The following is a 13,681-nucleotide window of genomic DNA, read 5'->3' on the forward strand; positions in this document are numbered from 1 at the left end:
GGGTCAGAAACTTACTCCCTGCCCTTCAAGAAACAAAGCAACAGTGAACTTCCAGAGGAAACTTTCTTTGGATTTTTGCCACCCCTTATGTATGAGGAAGAATTTTAAGGGGACTTTTAATGTGCTTGTGAAAGATTACTATTAAAAAAGGGAGAGTCTTAAACTTACACACTTGACTTCTTTATCTAATGAGACAACAGTCCTTAATATTCTAATTTCTCATCTTAACATATACGTTGTTTCCTTGCTATTTTGAATATCCTAGTTTTCTGCACTCTAATTTATTCTCTTATGCTGAATATAAAAATGTCCTGATTTTTTTCCTTTTCTTTTTTTTCTGATGATGCTCAGATTTGCACCTCTGAAAGCTCCAGTAACAGCTTTGACCAGTGTAGCCCTTTAGTACACTTTATGATGAAATTAAAAGTAAATGGATGTCAATGATCAAGTTCAAATGTTTCTAAGTTCACTTGTATAGACATACTTTAAAGTTAGAGACCTCATAATGGCTTCTATAACCGTAATACTTTTTTTAAAGGAGGGTAGAGGTTTTGCAAGATGCTTTTTTTCCTTCCCCTAAAAATTTAGCCCTTATGTTAAAACTCAGTCAAAAGTATTGTTATGCAAAAGAACTCAAGAGACCCATGATTCAGAATGCAGGATTCACAAATGAACACAATTATCATAATTTACAAAGATTGAGCTATGCTAACAAAAACTCTCCATTGATCCATGCTCAGGATAACTGTGTGTTGCAAAGATTTTCACCTGTTAGAAAGGATGAAATGGCTCAGCTGAACACAGATTGTAGGTCAGCAAGTTCAAGGTCACCCTTTTAAAGCAACTTCAGGAAAGCCCCAGGGGATAATGTGAATTAGATGAATACACTGACCTCAGTGGAGCTTGGTGCACTGGTAGTCAAGGACCCACAGCCAGGGATAGAGGAGAGTCAGAATCTTACACATTTGAGTGAGATAGGAAGAGGAAACTGTGTGACATGTTTTAAAAGAATTAACAGCCCCCCTCAAAGTGGAGGAAATCATTTAACATCCTCCTGAAGTTTCTTGGGAGGCTAGGACACGAATTTACTTCATCAGAGAAGCAGATGTTTCCGATTTCTAGTTGTTTTTCTCTTTGTTTTGAAAATAAGCACGGGTTAAAAGAGAACTGCATTTGTTGGACCACAATTTGGACCATGCATTCCAGTGTAATGAGAAAGACGGCATCAGAAGCCCTCACCTGTTTTCATGATGGGCTGCGCAGAAAGACAAGCTCTCAGGAAGTAAACAAGCTTGTCAGTTCACTAAGGAAGCAGCAGACCAGCTGTCACTCTATTGCACAACACTTAGTTTTTAATTTTATTCTAAAGATAGGAAAACAGGAGTCCAATAGCACTTCTCATTTCTTTTAAGTAACACAATAGAACTGAGATTCTCCAAATCACAGAGAAAATGTAATCAGAGTAGCTGAAACAGGAGGAAAAAAATACATCAGGCAGACGTATACACCAGCTACTCACTCAGGGCCAGGTTTTCAATGGGCCTTCTTAATTGTGTCTGCAGTCTTTAACAGCAGATTCCATTTTCACCAGTATATGCCCACATTTCAAAAGCAAATTGGATACCTGCATGAACAAGCAGACAGTTAGGCAGCTAATTACTGTTTGCAATTCAATTACCTAATTACTGTGGGCAAGTGTAGGGTGTTTGTGCAAGCAAACAGTCCCACCCACAAATATTGCAGATTTGATTAAGAAGGCTTAGGTGCGAAGATCCATGTTCACTGCTAGTGCCCAATAGGCTCAATAATTTTCCCCCTGGGCCCAGGAAGGTCCTGGTTAAATACTCTTATAGGATTAGAGTGGAGAAAAGCCTGCCTAAGTGAGCCTCACTGGCCTCTCTCCCTGCCAGGCTGACGGCTAACCTAGAACTTTGCGTTTCTACTCAAAGTGTGGTCCGTGGACCAGCAGCATTAGTTTCCCCAGGGAGTTCATCTGAAGGACTGAATTTTGGACCCTAACTCAGACCTACAAAATTAGAATTCTCATTATTACAAGATACCTAAGTGTTTCGTAGGCACACCTTTGTGTTTGAGGAGTACCTCCCTAAGTGGGTGCTCTTGGTGCAAAATTACACAAAGTTAAGTCTAAGTGTCAAGTGTCAAGTAATTGCCCTTGAAGCTTTTCTTGAAGATGACAGCAAGGCTGGTAAAGGGAGATAACCCACAGTTATCTGTAATTAGCAAGCTAGATTCCTCAAGAGAAATCCCAAATATTCAACCCTTTGGGAACAAATCCTAAAACGTTAGTAGTAAAGTACTCAGCATGTACCCTAGGAAAGAGCAGAAATGGTGTAGATGGCTACCTTCCTAAAGACTGCACAGATCTATCTTTCACACATCATCCCAGAAACATTCTCCACCCATTTAAGTTCCATTTAACTGATGATATTCATCTTCATCTGTGGCTACATGTTCAGCAAAATTATTCTGTGAAAGTCCTCAACCAGAACTTCGAGTCCAATTAATCAGTCCAATCTGCCTGCACAGAATAACAGGATAAGAGGACTCTATCTTGTGGTCTCCGCCCGTCTCTACAGGGACAGACCGCACTGATCATTTACTCAAACACTACTGAGAGGCTGGCTGTGCAGCCTCGGGGACAGGCATTTCTATCCCAAATAGACCGCTACAACCACCTCATCAATCTCATTCACTTTGCATGGTGCTGGAAACTGAGAGCAGTGCCATTTTAGGCAAAATTGTGTAGTTTATCTTCATGATGTAGAGGAAAAGCTCCACATAGGAATTAGGGACCTGACCCCACCACTAACCAGCTATGTGACTTTGGGCAAGGCATTTAAGCATCAGTCTCCTCATCCCTAAAATGAGGGCACTGAATTGGATTGTTTTCTAATTCCCTTCCAGTTCCTACAATAATTTGTCATCATCCTTCCTCACTTGGGCTCTCAGCTTCTAAGTCCACATCCAGCTGGTAGGTACCACTGCCTGGTATATTAGCTCTTCTCATTCCAAACAGTTCTCCAGCATGGGCCTTCTCAGCTATCTCCTACCTACAGTTTTCTGCTATTAATCTCACCTGATTCAGAGTCTACTTCAGCTATTTGTCCCACGGGCAACCTTCCAGAAAGATGTGCCTTACAGTATTTAGCAGCTAATTTAAATGTAGTAACCTCACCATGGTGTTTTTAAATTTGACTGGGAAACTTCTTTCCTTAGTACGGAGGACTCAGTTTCTAGTGATGAAATTTAAACTTGTTTTCCCAATAAGAAAACCATAAGGTTCTATGAAATGGAGAGAAAGGCAGGACAAAAAAGACAAGAAAGTGATGAGCAAAGGCCACGTGGTTATTACTGCTTTAAATGAAACCATTTTTGTCTCTGGAGCAGCAAGAGATTATTCATTTTCACAGAGGGATATTTTTAGTTTATGTTACTAACATGCATAGAAGGTGTCTCTACAGAATTGGAACTATTAAGGTGCCCTTGATGCCACTGATCCAACAAGGCTATCACCTATTAGTTTTATTTTTTGCTAATGAGATACAAATATCTGGTACTTACCTAGAAAACTCCTTCTTTTTCCTATACCTAATATGTGAATTCTTTTCATGTGCCTTATTTCAGTCTATCATATTTCATGAGCAGTTTTATTTGTACCTGACCAGTTGAACACGTCATGTTAATGTCGACTCTTATTACTAAACTTCCATGCAGAAGTGCAATGCCTTCACTTTGTATTCATTCCTGGTTTCTTTGCTGCTGCTTGTGCAACTATAATTTATTAAGATGTGATTGTCTTCAGTAGTGTGACCATCTGTGTTATTAACACAAAAGCAAAACAAAATCTGCTCCTTTTATCTCACTTCAACCTCCCTCCTCCAAAATCTAACGATCATCTTATTTTAACTGGGCCAAGAGGCACGAACTGTTTGCTGATCTTAATAAGCCCCCTTTTAAGAACTTCTGAAGTTTATCTTTTCTCTATAGACACATGAAAAATCACCAAAATTCTGATAATACACATCATAATCAAGTGTGCAGATGTCCACAGCTATTAATTAGCAAAAGTGTTGAGATTACCAGAGAAGATTGTTCCTCTGTAGTTTATATCAGTATAGTCTGCTTTGAAATTGTACTTTACTACCCAATATAAGTCTGGAGACACAGGGAAGAAAGCTATACCAATCTATAAAGAAACTACCCTTTTTAATAATTGAGACAATAAGCTACTGATTCTTTTTCTAAGATTGGGGGAAAGCAAAAAAAAAAAAAAGGCAGTGATTTTGGAACTTTGCCTAATGGGGCAAAATGAAGCCCCTGCACACTCAGAGGTAAGGGAACGAGCCTGTAAAGAAGTCAGAGAGAGCACATGTGGAGGAAGTGAAGATACTAAGGGCGATTTTTACCTGGTTTTTGTTTTGCCTGGGTCATAGTGAACTCAATTGCCAAAGAAAATGGTTATGCCAGCTCATACCTGTGGAGGAGGTATGGAGAGAAAGGCAGGACAAGAAGAAAAAAGGTAAGAATAGCTTCAAATAAGAGAAGCCATGGGCCACGCAGACCAAAAAGAATCTCCTTGCTTATAAAGACCTCTGAAGAGTCCACGTTGCCTCTCAATAGCTCTCTCCAGAGCCTCCCAAGATATGTTCATTGATTGAACAATGGTCCTAGGGAATTCAGCCTATTTGCTAACTTGGGATTTTCACACTGATGTCTTCCAGTTGAGGACCACCATTTTTCCCAAGGGTTTAGCACCTGTTAGAAGCCTAGGGGAGGAGCCAGAGAGTCCACAACAAACAAGCCACATAACAAAATTCATTCTCCTAAGTTTCTGAAGCCAATGGCCTTCACTAGGACTCCTCCATCTTGGTGTCAGAGAAACAAACCCTTTGCTTGTGTCAGCCTGTTCTAACAACTCAGTATCAGAGAGACATTGGCCATAAGCCCCATGGCCATCCTTGCCCCTCTAAAGATATTATAAAAGAGTTCATGAAAACAGTTGGCATTGCTCTATGTTCTATTGGTGGTGGGAGCAGAGGTATTTTTACTTTTGTCTCTAATTTGATTTTTAAGACATATTTGTGAGTTGGCAAGACTGGTTATTATATTTACCAATTAGCAAATGAATAAATCAAGGCAATAAGAAATTGAGACTTTATCCACTGATTAGTGTCATTAAACTTTGATCAGCCTTTAGGAGACTATGGAGGTCAGATGGAGACTAACAAAATTGAGAGTAGAGCCCAAAGGGCCTAAATCTTTAATTTAATTCTCTTTAGCCAAGCCAATCATTCTCTTCTCAATACTATTCAATTATCTTCAAAAAGAAAAGCTATAGGTTATTAAGTATGAAATTTCCTATTTCGTTAAGTACTAAGTTTGACAGCTGATACCCTTGACATTTCACTTTGACACTTCTTGTGTGTGTGTGTGTGTGTGTGTGAATGTACATTCTCATTCTTTTTTTATTTTTTGCAGTTTTTGGCCGAGGCTGGGTTTGAACCCGCCACTTGCAACATATAGGGCCAGCGCCTTACTCCTTTGAGCCACAGGTGTCACCCCATTCTCATTCTTTCAAATGAAGTTTTGGTTTGTGATTCTCTTTCAATTTTTTTTTAACATCAATTTTTGTGAAACTATAGAAAAGTCAAAAATTCATGTTATTTTCGAATATGAGTTCCATTATGGGCCTGACGCTGCCCAAACAGCTCAAAATATCAACAAAGTGTTTGAGAAGGATGTGGCTAATGAAAGCACAGTATACCAATGGTTCAAGACGTTCCATTCTGATAATTTTAATCTTTAAGATTAGCCACATGGGTGACTGAGACCAAGGTGGATACTGATGAGCTTAAAGCTATAATGGAAGTGAATCCATCCTAACCTACACATGAATTAGCAGCAAGGTTTTAACATTTAACATTACTATGTCAACAATGTCAGACCATTTGAAACAAATCAGCAAGGCAAAGAAGCTGAATAGATTGGTTTCACATGAATTAAATAAACACCAGAAGAGAAATCGTCTCAAAGCTTGCCTTTCTTTGTTGTCATGACATAGGGTGAACCATTTGGTTACATGTGATAAAAAGTAGATTCTTTTTGGCAATTGCAAGCACTCAGTACAATTGTTGGATAAAGATGAAGTGCTAAAACGCAGGCTAAAACCTAATATTCATCAAAGAAAACTAACGGTAGTCCAACACTGGTGTTATCCACTACAGCTTTGTGAAACCTGGTCAGTCGTTTACAGTGGATGTCTACCGCAACCAACGGGATGACATGATGAGGATGTTTGCAATTGAGCAGCCAAGATTGCTCAATAGAGACAGGACAGTCCTCTTGTAAGACAGCACTCAACCACAAGTCACGCAAACAATGCTGCTAGAACTACAGAAGCCAAACTGGGAAACTCTGTCATCTATCACATTCACCCGACCTTGCACCAACTACCTACCACTTCTCCCAGGCCCAAGGCCAATTCCTGCAAGGAAAAACATTCAGTTCTCAACAAGTCACAGAATACGTCTTTTGCAATTTCATCACCATCCTTTACTCTCCAGGCTTCTTTGCTACTGACATAAACAAGCTACCACTAAGGTGGCAAAACTGTGTCAATAGTTTAGGCACACACTTCAATTAATCGTAGCGCCTCTTGTTGGAGATATAATAAACCAAACTTTCGATTTGAAATTGGACATTTCACATTTAATGATCCAATTTTAGTGGCAGGCTGACTAGAAATGGGAACAGCAAGGCTCCTTTTTGCTCATTCTAACCTGTCTTCTCCAGGCTAACATCACCACTCACCTCCTCTTCTGCACTATCCAGGAGGCATCAAATGTCATTGAACATCCACAGCAGTTCTATGTTTGCAGTGAATGGAGGCATTCTCTCTGGCTACAGGATCTTCATTACAATTGCATGAAGCTTTCACTGTGGGCCATATTATGAGAGTATGCTCAGTGCTGGCACAAGGAGAACTGCCTGGTAGAGCCAGCTACAAATGTCATGTCCAGCTTTTATGCACAAAGAAAATGAGAGCTCTAAAAAAAGAAAAATCCAACACCCATTATCACTGCGATTCATCTTCTTCCCATTAGCACCAGGATGTCTCAGATTACATTGTCTGGCCCTCAGGAAAGAGAACTAGGACAAGGTTGAAGGGAAGGGGTTGCCACTGTGGAGTCAGGGCCTCTCCTCTGAGGCTCCAGCTGCAGACAGCCACGCTCCATGCTGACAGTCGAGCCAAGGTCTTTCCGAATGATGGCTGCAAAAGCCTTTATAAAACAGAATGTGAGCCCTGGAGCCTACTGCTCCTGGCAGGAGTCGAAGAAGGGAACAGTAGGAGCTGCCTGTAATTTTCTTTGTCTGTGGCAGCAGAGCAAGGGAAAGAAGTGTCACAAACATGAGGGAGAGGAAATAAGAGATCTTTATGCTGAGCCACTAAATACACTGGAGGCTGAGAACCACAGAAAGTAAATTCACATAAAACACCACTTGGCATCTCACCTGGCATGTTCAAGAACCTTGTGTCCAAGGATTTTTAAATTATAGTGGTCTCATCTGTAGACGGGGAGAGAGATCTTCCCTAAAACTTGAGACTAAGCTATGGGGCCGGGGTGCCTGTATCCATGAGGTCCAATCAGAGAAGCAATGTATTACAGGATTTGACCTTACAAAATGGAGAGAGCCGGGAAGCAGGAGCTTGATGTCTACAGGGCGGGCAGGGGTAGTCCAGAAGGAAAGGAGAATATAAAGCAGAGGGGACAAAGACAAGCTAGACCCATGGCAGCTTCTCACTGCCTTCTGCAGGAGAAGATGGAGTCTTCTTCATGGAGATAGACACACCTGCGCCAAAAGTTAGAGAGGCCTGAGGAGGATGGAGGGGAAGATGGAAGCAACTGCAGGACCAGCTGCTGCCCTGCACCAGTGAGGTGAGCAGGCGGATGAGCAAGGGGTGCGAGCCACAAAAGCACCTAGTGTCCCTGCCCCAGCTTTCTGAGGAAAAAAACAATACAGTTGTTAGGATCATTTTCCCCCCAAATGTCTCTTGTGACAGGGAAGGGAAATGCAACAAAACCGAGTCACATCAACAGGTTGTAAAGCCACCACGTGCCTTCAGAATTAATTTCAGGATGTCCAATGGAAGATAAATGCACATAGGAACTGTATTATTTTCCTAAGGTTGCTGCAACAAAGTGCCACAATCTGAGTAGCTTAAAACAACGGAAATTTGTACTAGAGGCTAAAAATCCAAAATCAAAATGTTTGCAGGGCTACACTTCCCCCAAAGGCCCTTCAGTGCCTAGAGAAGAATCTTCTTTTTGCCTCTTTTAGTTTCTAGTGGTTTCCAGTAGTTCCTGGCATTCCTGGCTTATGTCCAGTCTCTGACTCTCTCTCTACAAGGCCTTCTTCCATGTGACTCTGTGTCTTCTTTAAAGACACCAGTCATACTCCATTTAGAGCCTGCCCATACCACTTAGGACCTCACCTTAATGTAATTAGTTACATGCACAGGCCTTTTTAGAAATTAAGTCCTATTCTGAGGTCTTTCATGGACATGAATTTTGTGGGGTACACTGTTGAAACCAGTACAATGTCATAGGGAAAATCTAGAACAGGAAATAAATGAAAACCTTAGAATAGAGGATTCAAGCATGGAATGTGAGTATTTATCAAAGAAATAGCTCTGTTCCAAAGAATTGTGGCTATAGGAGTATAGTTATAGTACCAGTTGTAGCCTAGATCTTTTGACGTTGGACTACAGGAATATCTATAAGACTCAAAAGCATTTATTTACTGTTTTCCCATTGCACTCATTTATTTCTTAATGGGACAGACTTCATGTTGTTATTCAAAAGAGAAAATCTAAATTCAGAGAGATTAAATAATATACCCAACCCGTACCATCAGAAAGTGGTAGGGCTGAGATTTGAACTCAGGATGAACTCATCTTCTTTTATTTTTTTATTTGCCACATCATGTAACAATAAATAATACTTGTCAAAGTGAATATTAACAAACTTCTCCAGGTCATCTGTTACTTATCCTTCCATGCTCATATCTGATATTACATCTTCTCCAAAGACTTTTACTCTCTTGGACAAAGTGAATTCCTCCTCTGACTGCTCACATTTTGATCACCGTTCCTCTATTGTACTCATTCATTTGTTTTAGGACGTCTATTTGTACATCTGTTTCCTGCCGTTTGTATAGCAACCATGTCTTACCATTGCAGTATCCCCAGGACCCAGAACAGTGCCTGCAACACAGTAGGAACTCAAATTTTAATTGATTAATGTTCTAAAAAGAAGCTTCATTTTTAAAAACTTTCTGGAGATGTTGTGACTATATGATTCTCTAGTACAATATTTTCAGACTTTAGAGACTGTGGACTACTTATGCCAAATAAAATACTTCTACCTCAATGCAAATTCTTATTTCTTTTTCCTTTTCTGAGGAGGTGTGCAACAATTAGTTTTTTTTGTTTGTTTGTTTGTTTTTGTTTTTTGAGACAGAGCCTCAAGCTGTTGCCCTGGGTAGAGTGCCCTGGCATCACAGCTCACAGCAACCTCTAACTCCTGGGCTGAAGCAAGTCTCCTGCCTCCACCTCCCAAGTAGCTGGGATCACAGGCGTCTGCCAGAACGCCTGGCTGTTTTTATTTTTGGTTGCAGCTGTCATTGTTGTTTTGGTGGGCCTCAGGCTGGATTCGAACCCACCACCTTAGGTGTATGTGGCTGGCACCTTAGCCACTTGAGCCACAGGCGCCGAGCCCAACAATTAGTTTTTAAAATTTCTGAAAAAGTAGCAGGTAATTTTATCTTTTTTCTTTCCTGATAAAATAATCTTAATTCCATAACCTATTTTGATGATTTTTTTTTTTTAAAAACCTGTTAACTGGTTCCTCAGTGGTTTTTACAAGGGTATCTGAAGTCAATTTGCACCAAACCAGCACCTGGAATTGCTGCAGTTCCATTTTCAATTTCACGATGTTTTTCTTGGCCAAGAACACACTAAGTCGTCTCCAAGTTCAATACATTCAGCAAGCAATGGCATGGGTGAGCCACCAGAAACGACACCTGATTTTCATGATAAATATGGTAATGCTGTATTAGCTAGTGGAGCCACTTTCTGTGTTGCTGTATGGACATATGCAGTGACACAAACTGGAATAGAACGGAACCTGTCCCCTGTTGGCAGAGTCACCCCAAAGGAACGGAGAGATCAGTAATCATCCCAGTTGGTGTAATACTGAATTGTTTCAGAACCAACTCATAATTGGTGCCAAGTAAAAGCACTGTATACCCATTAAAATATGGCATTATTGAAATAAAATACATTTGAAACCTTAAAAAAAAAACCTATTAACTACATTAATAAACACATTTCAATGTTTTTCATTTGATTTTTGTTTTCAGGTCATTTCCTGGGCTACCGTAAGACTAGCTATCCTTGCTGTTCAGTTTCTCTTCTTGTGTCTTCTTCATTTGCTGCTAGTTCACCTGTATTTCTAGAAGCAAGCATTTGCCTTCATCAACCTCTCTCAATAGCTCCCCAGGAAAATAGATCACCATGAAAAAAAAGGAAAGTAGGAAAAAAAGGCAAGGCAACAGTCCTGTGGGGCCATCATCTGATTTTAGGCTCAATCATTGCCATGAGCTTTTCTCTCTATATTTTATTCTTACTTGTCCAGTAGACTTTCATGTGCTCAGAGCCATGTTACTCATAGTGATGGCTACAAAGACGCAAAAAGACATTGCCTTTGTTTCCATGGCCAGCTCTTATTTCCTTAAATGCTTCCATCTATGGTGAATGACGTCCTAGGTCCTGTTTACTCAAAATGTGGTTCATAGGTTTGGTGCCCATAGCACAATGGTTACGGTGCCAGCCACATACACTAAGGGTGGGTTTGAACCTGGCCCAGGCCAGCTAAACAACTGCAACAAAAAAATAGCTGGGTGTTGTGGTGGGCAACTGTAGTTCCAGCTACTGGGAGGCTGAGGCAAGAGAATTGCTTAAGCCCAAGAGTTTGAGATTGCTATGAGCTATGATGCCACGGCACTCTACCGAGGGTGACATAGTGAAACTCTGCCTAAAAACAAAAAAATGTGGTTCACAGATAAGAAGCAGCATGACCCGGGAGCATGTTGGAAACACAGACTCTCCCGCCCTTCATAAGACTTACTGTCTCAGCATCCGTGTTTTCACAAGTTTTCCAGCTATTTTTTGAGATAATTTCTAAATATCTGTTAGTCGATATCTAAATGGAAATCTGCAAGTTATAAGAAATAGCCAAGGATTGCCCTTAAAAGACCTAGACTGGAGTCCTGCCTCTGCCGTGTGTCCACCCAGGTGACTGCTGGAAAATCACTTGGCACCTCTGACCCTCCACATCCTCAACCATGTATGAAAACTGCAAAGAGATTGAAGAGTCTCTTGTGTCGGATTCTTAAGTCTTATCCTATAATACTGAATCAGAATTTCTCAGAGACTTACATTTTTATCAAGCTTCTCAGGTCATTTTTAAGCACATTTTTTATTTCAGAGTCCCTATAGTCAATTAATACAGGGAAAAAAATCCTTTTCTCTTTGGACATCAGTGCCACCAAAGTGAGCCTCTGTTCTACTAACTAAGCAAAGAAGAGAAGTAATTTAAATAATCTCTTGATAAGTTGACATCTGAACTGTATTTTGTCTTCCTTCTTAAGTCCATCATAGATGAAGAAGTGGTGGTAGTTTTTCCTTAACCTGAATCATAGCAGGAGAATCACTTTATAGGAGAACAACCAAGACTGGCAATCATTCCAAACCACTCTGCCAAGACAAAGGAGCACGGCACCTAGTGGGTTATTGTACTATCAGTGGCTATTCATTGCTCTTCTGATTTGTCTAAGAATATCAAAAAGGTTTCCAAGGAGATATAGCTTCCCACTTTCTACTTCACAAAATGTTTCGACTCCTGGCAGTTAAATAAAATACTAAATGCCAAATGCTTACTTCTGTGCAGGCTTTCTAGATCAAAGATATCCCTTCAGTGGTCCTCTAAAAGTTAGGGAGCAAAATAATAGACGTCAACATTGAGCAAGCCCCTCCTCTATGCTGGGCACTGTTCTAGTTATTCTACAGCTGCTGATTCAGGAAGTTTCCCCTGCAAACCTAGGAGGCAGAAATTTACTTGTTGAACCTTATAGGAGATGATGAGTGTGACTGTTGGACACATTACTTACTACTTTAATGAACAGGTTTCATTTTGAGGTTCGGTTAGCTCATTACAGTCTCAATAAATAAATAAAACCCTAGAAACTAATATTCTAAGGGTACTTAACTTGCAATTCAGGCGTCATCTCATCTCATCAGTAATTCTCAATCTTACAATATCATGCGATTTAATTCATGAACTATTGAGGGCAGTAGTTCTCAACCTTCCTAATGCCGTGGCCCTTTAATACAGTTCCTGTGGGTCATGGCCCACAGGTTGAGAACCACTGGTTTAGGGTTTCCTCCCCTGTTTGGGCGACTGATACACAGGGCAAGGGATAGTAATGTCTGTGAAGACTGTCTTACATTCTGCATTAGAATAAGGCTGGTGCAAATAAATGTGTTGATACCATGTGAGACAGAATAAGAAACATGCCGTCAGGAAAGGGCTCTGAGAGTTTCCGAAGAAGGGAGCACTAGTATCTGGCTGAGGGGATGGACAAGGTGAGGAAAGGATCTTACTATGCTGACATGGAAAGTCGAGCACTGCAGGAATAAGAATAGATCAGAACAACTAAGCCAAGTTGAGGAGGCAGGGAAGTTCCAGGTCTATTCAAACAAACAGGAGGAGCCCCATTTGGTTGATTGCAGCCCAAGGGATATGCAGGAGAAACCTGGGAAAAGATATTATGAAAATCCTTGTATGTGAAGCAAGGAATGTGTCACATATCCAAAAGGTTTTGGAACAAACGAGCATTTGATTAGAGCTACGCTCAAAGATCACTCTAGCAGCTCCTGTAGAGTGCTTGGAATAGATAAAGACACTGGGGCAGGAAAGAGGGCTATAGCCAAACCAAAGCCCTTGAACCAGGGAAAGTGGAAAGGGGGAGTTGCCCTGTGATGCCTTCCTGGAGCAGAATGCATGCACCTGCTCAGGGCACCGAGCTCCAGCTGGGAGGAGGGGAGCTATGTGTTAACTATAAGATGCAGTATTGAGGAGCTCCCTGTGGTCCTTGATGTCACCCCAAATCACATTTGTACGCCAGCTCAGTTCTGTTTCCCAACCTCTTTGAATCTGTGAACTTATTTGTAACACAGAAAGAGTGACCTTACATGACTGTTTTGAGAAATTACTGAGCAAATTTGTAAAACGCATTATTCAGAGTGCTCCTTATGCTCTGGTTTACTCTCTTCTTAAGTCCTATTACTCAAATCATGGAACCTGGACTGGCAGCAGCAGCACCTAGAAATGTATTAGCAGGGTAGACTCTCTGGCCCCACCCAGACCTGCTAAATCAGAATCTGCATGTTTGCCATGATCCAAAAAGATCTCTATGTACATTGACGTTTGAGAAGTTTGAACATACCTTATGTGCTTATTTCCTGAATGTTTCCCATCCAGGTTTGCCTAGCCTCTGACATCTCAGCCTTAACTCCACTCTTCTTCCTTCCATGTCT

The 13,681-nt window shown here is 40.8% G+C and overlaps 1 pseudogene; it reads left to right on the top strand.

The window, feature by feature from the left end:
- The first annotated feature begins 9,949 nt into the window (after window positions 1-9,949).
- LOC100958812 lies at window positions 9,950-10,353 on the top strand (annotated as a pseudogene).
- The last annotated feature ends 3,328 nt before the right edge of the window (window positions 10,354-13,681 follow it).

Source organism: Otolemur garnettii, unplaced genomic scaffold (assembly GCF_000181295.1).
Source record: "Otolemur garnettii isolate 467f Iridium unplaced genomic scaffold, OtoGar3 scaffold00040, whole genome shotgun sequence".
NCBI classification, from domain to species: Eukaryota; Metazoa; Chordata; class Mammalia; order Primates; family Galagidae; genus Otolemur; species Otolemur garnettii.